Raw genomic sequence first — 11,847 nt, 5'->3', positions numbered from 1 at the left:
GAACCAGCAGCAACTCTGCCAGCTGGAACCAGAGGCACCAGAGACGGACAGAGTGAAGGAGGAGGATTCTACAGAGTGGAACAGCAGAGCTGTCAGGCGCCTTGGAGGTCAGCCATGCTGCCTCTCCCACCACGGCCCAGAAATGCAGAAAGTACCCCGGAAATGCAGAAAGCAGGAGCCTGCCAGGGCCAGCAAGCCAGTTCCCGGTTCCAGGAGGCAGGCCGTAAAGATATACAGAAATGCTCATTGGTCATCATCATCTTCATTGCTGGCCTCCTCCCTCCAATGCGCTCCGCCAGCGAGGAGCAAACGCGTGGGAAATCCCTGCTGTCACTCCAGACACGATGACAACCCTTCTGCACAGCAGTGAGGGAGTGTGGGCTGTGGGTAGATGCTTCCCGACATTCACGAGTAGAGGGCTGTGAACGTCTGTATCGTATTTCCTCGACTGAGAAAGGATGCCGCGTTTAAGTGGCACTGGATAGCCAATGTGCTCATGGTTAGATGCCAGTCGGCCCTTAGGGAGAGATCACATCCTGCTGGGACCACACCAGCGTGTCCAGCGCCGTGATTTCTCTTAGCACTGACAGAACAAAGCCTCCAGGACTTTTGCTTTTCTGACAAACATCTACCTTACGGCCTCGCATGTAATATACATGCTCCATGGAAATGTCTGCTAATCGCTGGCGTTTGAGCCCCCTTTTTTTTCTCCACCTTCACTTCTGGAGTAGCTGTAGTTGAGCCCCTCTCCCCACAAGTTTAGTTAACTGAACAACACTCGTTGGGAGGCGGCTGCGCTCACGGAAGAGGCGAGCCCGTGGCAGGGCTGCTAGGAGACCGTGACCGCGGAGGGGTTCCTGTCCCGTGGGCGCGGCCTGTTCAGAGCCCTTCCTGAAGAGGGCACCGCTTACCGAGATGCTCAAGAGAGTCACAGCCATGACTGGGGTTCCTGGCGACCCAATTCAGGAACAGGGAGGGTGGCGCAGAGGTGTGGTAACAACACAACAGTAACAGAAATCAGGATAGTTTGGTTCTCTTCAGTATGAATGATTCCATTGCCACTCTTTTCAGAATCCTTGCCATTTTGTATTTTGGGGGCAATATTTTCGACTGTCGTTTCTTCTAGTATGTCAACCCTGTGAATTAGTCTTGAACCACCCAAGAGTTCTCAATCCCTCCACCCCATTGTCACCATCATTTGGTTTGACAGATGAGTTACAGGTGAACCTGTGGAATTCCCCACCCTCCCCTTTGAGGGTCTGGATGGACCTGTGCATTCCCAGGCCGGATGGATAGATGGATGGATGGATGGATGCATGGACAGAATAGATAGCCTAAAATGAGGTTTAGTGATATTTGTGTGATTTTTTTAATCTATAATTTCAGTCCTTTCACTAGAGTTCAATCTCTCTCTTCCATTTCTCTTTCCCTGTCTTTGTACAAGCCATAGATAATCAAAAAGTTGGCTGTAATTCTAAAAATAACAAAGGTCCTGCCTGAGTTAAATACTGAGTTTGAGAACTTTGTGTTGTATGAGACTAGAACGTCTAAGTGGTCAGTTATACGTAAACTCCATGATGTCATAGGTCCTTCGAGTTCCTTAAATAGCCACCTACCCACCCTTCCATCAAGTGTCTGGTGATTGTTTATTATGGTAGAACAAACCCACCAGAAAGACCCTTTCCAGCTCTAGAATTCTCTTATTTTGTGGACCCAACATGCTCTAGGCACTGAGGGTTCGACAAATCACAAAGCATGGACATAGCCCCTGGGTTTATAATCTGACTTACTTGGTGGTCACAACCCAGACTGCAATCAGACTGTGGTTAACATGACTGAATTCTGGGCATTTCTAATTGTAAACTCTCCCACACACATTCTTACCTAAGTCACGGCTGCTCGCAAGAGAAATCAAATTAATCACCCAGCACGGTGTCTTGTGTTGCTGGCATTGCAGACAACAGCTGACGTACACGTCAGTGGTTCTCAGCCGTGGGGGTCCCCCCAGGGAACGTCTAGCAATGTCTGGAGATGGCTTTGGTCACCACACCTGCCACACCTTTCTCAGTGGTGACCTCATTTGTTGGCCCTGACTCCCACGGTCACATCTCTCTCTGAACACAGTGGGGAAAGATTCCCTGCTTTTGAGGACTTGTGTGATTAGATTGGGCCCAGACAATTGAGAATAATCGTCCCATCCCAAGGTCCTGTAACCTCAGTCACACCTGCAAAGCCCTTTCCACAATGGTTCCCAGGATTAGGACGTGGAAATCTTCAGGTGCCACCATTCTTCCTACTACAGTCGGTGTTGTTACTATCGAGAGGAAGTTGAGGTACAGAGAAGCAAACAGCTCACCCGAGGCTCGGCAACCACTGAGTGGGGAGCAGGGTCTGAATCCAGCCCTTTGGCTGGGATCAGCCCACCAGTGGAGAGATGAGCACACCAAACGGAGAGCAGCCCCCAAGTTGCACCTGCACTGAGTGATTTCTGGGTGGAAACGTGAGTCAGAAGTTAAACAGTCGCTGGGGGCTGGGGGAGGAGGAGGAGCAGGGGCTGGGGATGCGCGAGTCTCCAGCCTCCTCTCTGCCCTACCCCCCACCCCCCCCACTCCCCCTGCTTCTGGCAGCAGCGGCCTGTGAGGCCACGTTGATTTTTTTTGGCTGCGTCTGGTCTTCCTTGCTGGGAGCGGGCTTTCTCTAGTTGCTGTGAGCGGGGGCTACTCTTCGTTGCGGTGAGCGGTCTTCTCACTGTGGTGGCTTCTCTTGTTGCGGAGCACAAAGCTCTAGGCGTGTCGGCTTCAGTAGTTGTGGCATGTTGGCTCAGTAGTTGTGGCTCGCGGACTCTAGAGCACAGGCTCAGTAGTTGTGGCGTACGGGCTTAGCTGCTCCACGGCATGTGGGATCTTCCTGGACCGAGGGATCGAACCGGTGTCCCCTGCATTGGCAGGCGGATTCTTAACCACTGCACCACCAGGGAAGTCCCCATGTTGCTTCTTTAACAGAATGTGCTCATGGTGGTGTCTGGGGCCGGGGGGAGACCTCCTGCACCTGTCCCGAAGACACAGATTCTCCTGTGGACCCTCAGTGCTGCCCTAACCCCTGACGGAGGTGCTGGGACCTCTGTCTCCCCCCACTCCCCCAACAAACACACTTTGCTTCCCATCTCCCCTTATGGCTTTGCCGTAAGTGAACCAACAGGAACGGTCAGGTACGCTTTGGCCAAGGCCTGAGCCTCCGTCTTCTGCTCTGGCCTCCACCCCTTACATCATGAAAAGGCCCAGTTCCTTCCCCTCCTGGAGCCCCTGCCCGGATGCTGGCACTGTTTTCCTTCTTTGTAGTCACCAGGGGTGTCCCCTCTAACTGCACTTCTGTTGGCAAGGAGAGCAGGTCCCAGGAGCGTGTAGGACGATCCACAGGGCAGGGGAACTGCCCTTTGCCATCCCTGTCCTGCCCACAGGCCCGTGCTAGCTTGGAGGGGTGGGCAAGGGACCCTCAGAAGGGGAAGCCCCCAAGTTCACTCAGACTCAGCCTTGTTCTGAGAGCCGCTAAAGAGCCCAGCGGGTTCCAAGTCTGACTCCGCAGCCGCAAGCCCTGGGTGGAGTCAGGGATTCGAGGTGCCTGCAGGACAAGGGGTTTGGAGGGTCTTGGGGGCATGTCCTGCACTAAGTAGGCTCTCCAGGTGCAGGTTAGGGCTGACTCGCTGGAGAGCAGCCCTCCTGCTCTGTGTAGTGGACGCGCCAGCATCTCCAGACGGTGTATTCCCCAACAGTCCTGAGCTCTGGTTGGCTGGGGAGGTGGGACAAGAGGCAGAGGGAAGGCCACTGGCTACAACAAGACGGATCTGTGTATTCCGTGGTTGGTAGGACCGCCTCCCTCCCTCCCTTCCTCCCTCCCTCCCATCTTGCACCTCATTCCCCTCAGGGTCACGTGACCATGAGTGCCCAGGAGCTGGCACACCACACCCACCAAGGTGCTCCGCAGGCAGTGCAGTTTCCTTAAATAACAATGTAAATACGTACACCTTGATATCAAAACTCCCTTTAATCAATCTAACTTTTACCATATTGTCTTGTTAGCAATTGTGTCATTTTCTGTTTATACCACCACTTTTCCCTCACCCTCTAAACTAAATCATCATTTCAGTTACTAGAGTTTCCAAATGTACTGCTTCCTGGACAATAGGAATTATTGTGTCTCCCTGGCAGCAGCCTGGAGAACGACTCCACAATGCGCCGTTAGTGTCAGCACGGTGACACAGCAGCGGGGAAGGCCGTGGCTTCAGGGGCTAGAGGTCCTGAGGGCTCGTGTCCGCTTCCACTCACGCAGCCTGATTCTGAGTCCACGCCCAGCTTGGGAGATGAGGCTGGGCCTGACAAGGGCAAAACCAAATGGTGTCTCTTGGGGGGTGCGGCTGTATCGGACCCTGCGGGGCGCTGTGGCGTGCTAGCATGTGCCCGGTGGGGCCCTGACCGCTGGGTTAGAGAAAGATAGGTAAGATACACAAGGCGCCCTTCGTAGTGGGGAGTTGACGGCGGGTGTCTGCTGTGCGCACCGGGGAAGAAAAGCCTCCCTAGGACTTGCCTCATGTCGACGGCACCTCAGGTGCCCAGTGAACAGCGCTTTCTCCACGCCGCGAGCCTGGTGCAGGAGAGCGCAGCGCCGGCACCTGGAAGGTGAGAGGGAGGAATCAGAACCGAGCCGGGACTGAACGGTACGCCTGCGCGTACGGAGCATCTTCCGTGTGCCAGGAACCATGCACACGCTGTTCTAGCTCATGGTTGAGAGGCGGAAACTGATGCTCAGAGAGGCTAAGTAACTTACCCCAGGCCACACAGCCAGAATGCAAACCCTACGACCCCGACCCCCACCCTGCACCTGCACCTGGGCAGCACTCAGGGCCGAGAATCTGGGAACCAGCAGCAGCATCGCTGGTCGCTGGGTGTGCTCAGAACCGCTCTCTAGAGATGTGGACCTGGGCCTGACTCTCAGCTGGATCTCTCCGCTTATGTTTGCAGATCACGTCTGGCGCAAGCGGCCCCACTGGCGAGTCTGCCGGGTGGGCTGCTGGCACCGAGACGTCGAGCCTCCGGGCTCGCTCTGCGCGGGCTGCTAGGAGCACACACACCCGATAGGCGTCCGCGCGGATTTGGTGACGGGGATCAGGTCACACCGAGGAGGACCTCGTCTGCAATCGCAGGAGGTGAAGACCCACCCCCAGAAAGGGGTCGGGTGGTCACGCTATCACGGTCCCTCCCTCCCTGCGTCCTGACGCAGAGGGGACGGTCAGCGTCCGCGTCGGCAGGATCACGCTCCCAGATGGGGGGTTGGGATTGATCTCGGCCTCTCACCGCTCACTACCCGTAGGCCGCGCTCTGCTCTCCTCGGGGTGCCCCCAGACCCATTGGTAGGAAGGGCGCCCCCCAGTGGTTCGATGTCTTGGCCCCCAAACAGACGGCCGCATGCCCCCCAGAGCGGGGGCGCAGCCCTGGGGGGCGTGGGCGCACGGCCGACACCACTTCACGGAGCAGAGTTCCAACCCCAAGATGGGGACTTCCCTGGCGGTCCAGTGGTGAAGAATTCGCGCTTCCATCGCTGGGGCGCGGGTTCCCTGCTCGGGGAACTAAGATCCAGCATGCCCCACGGCGCAGCCAAAAACAAACAAGCAAAACCAAAAAAAAGAGAGAGAAAAGGTAAAACACGCCGAAAAAATACCGAGATGATCGGGCCACTTTGAGTCCTTGCTTCCCCCGAGGCCGCAGCAGGTGCACCACCGTCTGCTCCCTGGCCTCCCTCTTCGCCGCTGATGGGGTCCTCCTCCTCGGCCACCCTTCTTCCCTCCGTGTTTCCAGGGTTCTCTGTTCAGCCCACTCCTCTCATCCCCTCTCTACCACCAGGACGCTCTTGACTCTCAGCTATGCCTCGCAAGCCCTGGACCTCCCTCTCGAGCTTTATGCCTGAACAACATGTACATCTTGTACAAATTTTGTTAGATTTATCCCCCAATATGTCAGTTTTTTTGGTGCTAATGTAAATGATACTAGGTCTTTAATCCTAACACTGTTTTATGTGTACCTTTTCTTGCTTTTCTTGATAGTCTTGCCCCAGGTTTGACATTTTATAGTCTTTTCATTACCAATTTTTGTTTTATACATCACTAATTTCTCCACCTTATTTGTTCTTTTACTTTTTGCTGTTGTTTTTTAGTTTGTTACAATGGATGCTTAGGTCATCAATTTTCAGTCTTTCATGTAGAATTTTTTTTTTTAAATATTTATTTGTTTGCACCAGGTCTTAGTTGTGCAGGCGGGCTCCCTAGTTGTAGCTCCAGGGCTCCTTAGTTGCGGCTCGCTGGCTCCTTAGTCACGGTATGTGGGCTCCTTAGTTGTGGCATGTGAACTCTTAGTTGCGGCACGCATGTGGGATCTAGTTCTCTGACCAGGGATCGAACCTGGGCCCTCTGCATTGGGAGTGCAGAGTCTTATCCACTGCGCCACCAGGGAAGTCCCTCATGTAGAATTTTTATCATTCAGTTAGAAGTATTTCCTAATTTTCATTGTAATTTCTTCTTTGGTCTATACTGTATTTGGAAATGTATTCTTATAATTTCCAAGCATTTGTATATTTCTAGGATTTTGTTATAATTTCTAGTTAATTTTTCTGTGTTCAAATAATCCAATTTATGATATAGATCCATAGAAATTTGTTGACATGATTTACATGTGCTCAATTTCATAAATATTTCAGAGTGTGCTTGAAAGGAGGGCATATTCTCCAAATCTTGGATGCAGTAACATCTATATCTCCACTAAGTTAATTTTATTGTTTTGTTCACATCTTCTATATCCTTAATCTTCTCATGTGTGCGTTATTTATCAGTTACTGAGAGACATGAACTTCTCTTTGTAGTTCCATCAATTTTGGGTTCTGTATTTCAAGGTAATGTTACTAGGTTCATATTCTGAAATTACATTTTTTGTGAATTGAACCATTGTAATTACTGACATATTTGGATTTAAATCTACTATATTATTTGTGATTTTCCATTTGTTGTGCTTTTCCTTTTTCTTTTCCCTCCTTGCCCTCATTTTATTAGCTTTTATTAAGCATTCTGCTTTTTTCCTAGTAATTTGGAAGTTATACATTCTATTTCTGGAGTTTAAATCATTACCCTAAAAAATTATAACATGAAAACTTAGGTCATCAAAGTCTGGCGCTCATCGGTACTTTTTTACCCTAATCCTGAAAATAGGACCTAGAAATCTATCACTTTTTTAATTCATATACTTTATTATGTGTTAAAATTCAGTAAAATATTATTATTGTTGTTGTTTATACATTTTCTTGCTCTTCATTCTGGTCACTGCTCCTGCCTCAAGTATGTTTTGTGGACTTGCCCTTAGAGAGGGTCATCTACTTCGGGTCGGATTTCCTAGTTTTTCTTTTTCTTGTCCTTAAAGGAAATTTTCTTTGGTCACCATATTCCAGTTTGCTGATACTGCTTTTTTCCCTCATCATATTGAAGATATTATTTCACTGTCTCCTGTCTTTCAACGTTACTATCTCACCAGCTGTTGGTTTTTCAAGGTTACCAGGTTTTCCCTTTGGGTTGCTTTTAATAGATTGTTCTTGTCTCTGCTATGTACACTCTGACTATGTGTACATAGTCAGAGTACATTTCTTATTGTTTAATCTCCTGGTGCTTGTTGGTTCTCTGGAATCTGTGGGCTGCTACCTTCTGTCAGCTCTGGGGCAGTCCTGGCTGTCATGCCTCCTCCCCTTGCTCCTTCCCAGGTCCTCCTGGAGCTCCTGTTAGACAGCCATCCTGGTCTCCTCAGTCCACCTCCTTCATATCTCTTGGCCTCTGTGTCATGTACTCCCATCTGCCCCAGATCCCCCCATGTTCTTTCTCTGCCCCACACGGTGTCCAGGAAGTGACCCTACAGGCTGGTCACCTCTGCTCTGCTGCACTCTGGCCACTGGGCTAGGTCAAAGGTCAAAGGGAGGGCCCAGCAGCAGTGAGCAGGAGAGGCTGCCCTGGTACCTTTTTCCCTCACCTGCCCTCCAGCCTGAGGTTTGGGCATCACTGCCTAAGACAGATGATCAGAAAAGGGCTTGTTGCTGGTTCCTTAAGTGTTTGGTTAGAAGTTCAAGTTTTCTTGTTCATATAGTATTTTGAAATTATCTTATGTGCAATGTCTGAATTACTGATTGAACATACACTTACGGGGAAACTGCTTCAGAGGCTTACGGGGTGGACATCAGTACCATTTGCAAATAACTCTGTTTCTTCCCACTTTCTTGTACATCCTGTCCCATGTGACTCTTTCCAGTCGATGAATTGAGGCTGAAACATGTCGTTGTCATACTCTCTCTTTTCCCCAGTGTAGCAGCTGGCACTATTTGCTGAGGAAGGCTGGCTCCCACAGTGACCATCCAGGACACAGTCCCCTGTGACTTAGGGTGGGCATGGTTCACAAGAGAAAAACAATGTGATGCTGAGATTCGGGGCTGTTTGTTACCACAGCATCACCTAGACTATACAGACTGATAAGTTAATATTATGCTTTTAACTCAAATAGTGGTGAAGACAGGTAGCTTGCTATCACTACAAAAGTTAGTCACAGGGCTGGCATGGGCACTTTAAACTTCCTCTCTCTGGAAAACTGAGATTGTTAGAACATCATGCTTTCCTCATGCAGAACTTCATAGTCAATAATTAAACTGCTGACAGGACCATAACATTGTCAGAATCTATATTCTTGCTGCTTTTACCCTGAGGGGTGGCCAGCACAGCCAGCTGCTCAGCCAGCTTTCCTGAACACCAAGAAGTCAGGTGCCTCTTGCAACATGAGCCTTGTGAGTCTTTTTGGGTGTCGCACACTATGTTCATCTTAAGAGATTCTGCCTGTAGATATTTAGAATCATTGGCAAACTCATCATAGAAACATAAGTACACAGATTATAAACCTTTTATTATCACCCTTTATTTGCTCTTAGAAAACAGGTTGCAAGATTTTCATCAAACCTAAAGGTCCTTTTGGGACCTGTAAAATGGAAAGAGTGTTTTCAGCAGTGTGTTCATGCAATAGGATGATTCATATACTGGTGCTGTAATTAATGCATGGAACTGTCCCTTATCAACGGCTGCTAGCGTGAGCAAGGGTGTCAGCTCATCAGCACAGCAGCAAATGTCCTGCCTGTCTGTTGTGTTCGAGTGACAGGAGCAGCACAATTTTGCAGAAGAAACCCTACCCATGTACACGCACGATTAGCGCTTCTGGGGGATTATTTCCAGCATATTCCATCATGCACCTCCAGTTGAAACCCAAAAAAGTAAGAACTCTGAGGAAGTGAAGAGCAAAGTTACCCTTAGAAGGTAATGCAATAGGAAAAGTGGCTTTGGAGTTCAACTGCCCTGGGCTCCACTTCCAACTGTGCCACCCGGCAGCTGTGTGACAAGGAGCAAACTCCTTCACTTCTCCAAAAGCAGTGTTCTCATCTGTCAAACAGAGACAGTCGTGGCCACCTCATTGAGCTACTGTGAGAAATAAACAGTCACCTGGCATGTAGCAGAGGTTCCCTGCACCGTAGTTATTACGTCAGGTCCAGTGAGCACTTATGAACAGAACCAAAATTCAGGGGCTATTATTGTAACTAAGCATTTAGTAAGTACGTAAAGAACACTACTACTAGGACTCGGCGCTTTCACTGCTATGGTCCAGATTCAATCCTTGGTCGGGGAACTAAGATCCAGTAAGCCTCGCAGTGCGGCCAAAACCCAGAACAAAACAAAACAAAAAAACACTACTACTAATGATAGAGGATCTTTCCGCATAGTTGCTGGGCCCCAGGCTCTATGATAAACATTCTACACTTATCATCTTCACACTAACCCTATTCTGTGGGCATTATTATTACCCCCAATTTACAAAGGAGAACACTAAGGCTTAGTGAAATAAAGAGATTTTCCCAAGATCACATGGGGCAGAGAAAGGTCTCGAAAAAAAGCCCACTCTTGCACTATTATGTAGCTCTGAAGAGATGCCCAGTTGCTACTTTTTTTTTTTTTTTTTTTTTTTTTGCGGTACGCGGGCCTCTCACTGTCGCGGCCTCTCCCGTTGCGGAGCATGGGCTCCGGACGCGCAGGCTCAGCGGCCATGGCTCACCGGCCCAGCCGCTCCGCGGCATGTGGGATCTTCCCAGACCGGGGCACGAACCCGTGTCCCCTGCATCGGCAGGTGGACTCTCAACCACTGCGCCAGTTGCTCCCAGTTGCTCCCAGTTGCTACTTTTGAGGATGTCTCTAATGCTGCTACTGCCCTCCATGGAATGAGGGCATATCCTTGTTGGAGTCATATCTCTGTGAAATTAAGATGACATCTGTCCCATAGCTACATTTAAGATTCCACAAGACTGACAGAGTTGGGTTGACAGACACTGTTAAATTAGTAAAATCCACTTGCTAAGTGTTATGGACCAAATGTTTGTGTCCCCCCAGAATTCATATGTTGAAGCCGCAATCCCCAATCTCATGGAGTTAGGATGTGGGGCCTTTGGGAGGTGATTAGGATTAGTTGAGGTCAGGAGGGTGGAGCCTCCATTATGGGGTTAGTATCCTTATAAGAAGAGGAAGACACCAAAGTTTCCTCACACCACCAAGTGAGGACACAGCAAGAAGGTGCTGTCTGCGAACTCAGCAGAATGTGACCGTGACAGCACCTTGATCTTGGGATTCCAGCCTCCAGAACTATGGGAAATAAACATCTGTTGTTTAAACCACCCGTCTGTGGTATTTTGTTACAGCAGCCTGAGCTAAGTCACCAAGTAATGTCATTAAAGTAAAATTCCTCTTCTCTTGAGTTTTCAGTGTCATATTAAAGGAAAACCATAATGAGTAAACCTTCCATCTCTTTATCCTTCAGTGAGTTCTTTTTATAACCAATCACTTCAACAACTGAAAGACACACACATTTGCAGACCTCTGCTGTGTGGACCTGGCTTAGGTCCCCCAGTCCAGCATTGAGGCACCATTGATTCAGGCCAGGAGGCCGAGGGGCGGGACTGGGCTCAGGGTGTCCCTCCTCAACCCTGCTCCGTGGGGTCCTCAGCAGCAGGTCTCCCTCCACCGTGGGACGGGCCGGAGCAGCAGTCCCATGGTTTGCTGGCTGCAGCTTCTCGGGGGAGAGTTTGCCTCTCAGGATCGGGGGCACAGCCTCAGAGCCCGAGGCCCGCTGTGTTCCTTGCGGCTCCAGGGGACAGGTGTCTGGGCGCCTCCCGAGGCCCCTCCCCAGCTGTTGTTAGCTGGAGGCCCGGTACCACAGATGGAGCTGTGAAAGAGGTGGGATCCCGAGCACCACAGAAGCCAGAGAGCAAATGTCACCGTCCAGCTGCACAGGCTTTCAGTCAGCTGAGTTCTGACGAGGGAAACGTCAGGAGGACAAGACGGTCCTGCCCTCGAAGGGCCACCTCCTCGGGAAGTAAGCTGGACCCAGGGGGACACACGATTCATGCTGAATGAGTTCCCAGAACACAGTTTCTGGGGATGCAGGGAAATGACTGCTGGATGCACGGGTCCTGACAACTGCTAATTCCGTGCCCTGAGTGACCTACAGCCAAGTACTAATCCCCACACAAAGGCTCCTTTTAGACAAGAAGTTTGGTCACAGTTCCTGGCACGGATTCTGCTGCAAGATGTACTTTTCACCAATCAGAATTATAGTAACAAGAAAGTAAAGCGGAGGAGACCAATTCCACAAAATATAGAGGTCTGAGCAACAAGCCCTTTGGCTGTGAAGTGCCCTGACAGAAGTTGCCAGAAAGCACTGCAGGGCACCCTCAAGAGTGTCC

General features: G+C 50.2%; 1 long non-coding RNA gene across 1 annotated transcript; it reads left to right on the top strand.

Annotated features, from left to right (window-relative positions):
- The first annotated feature begins 4,548 nt into the window (after positions 1 to 4,548).
- On the top strand, positions 4,549 to 10,776 carry LOC125963435 (uncharacterized). Its single transcript, XR_007475422.1, has 2 exons — positions 4,549 to 4,673; positions 5,016 to 10,776. It is a non-coding gene; the product is annotated as an uncharacterized LOC125963435 (long non-coding RNA).
- The last annotated feature ends 1,071 nt before the right edge of the window (positions 10,777 to 11,847 follow it).

Source organism: Orcinus orca, chromosome 2 (assembly GCF_937001465.1).
Source record: "Orcinus orca chromosome 2, mOrcOrc1.1, whole genome shotgun sequence".
NCBI classification, from domain to species: Eukaryota; Metazoa; Chordata; class Mammalia; order Artiodactyla; family Delphinidae; genus Orcinus; species Orcinus orca.
This window is presented reverse-complemented; position numbering and strand designations above follow the sequence as displayed.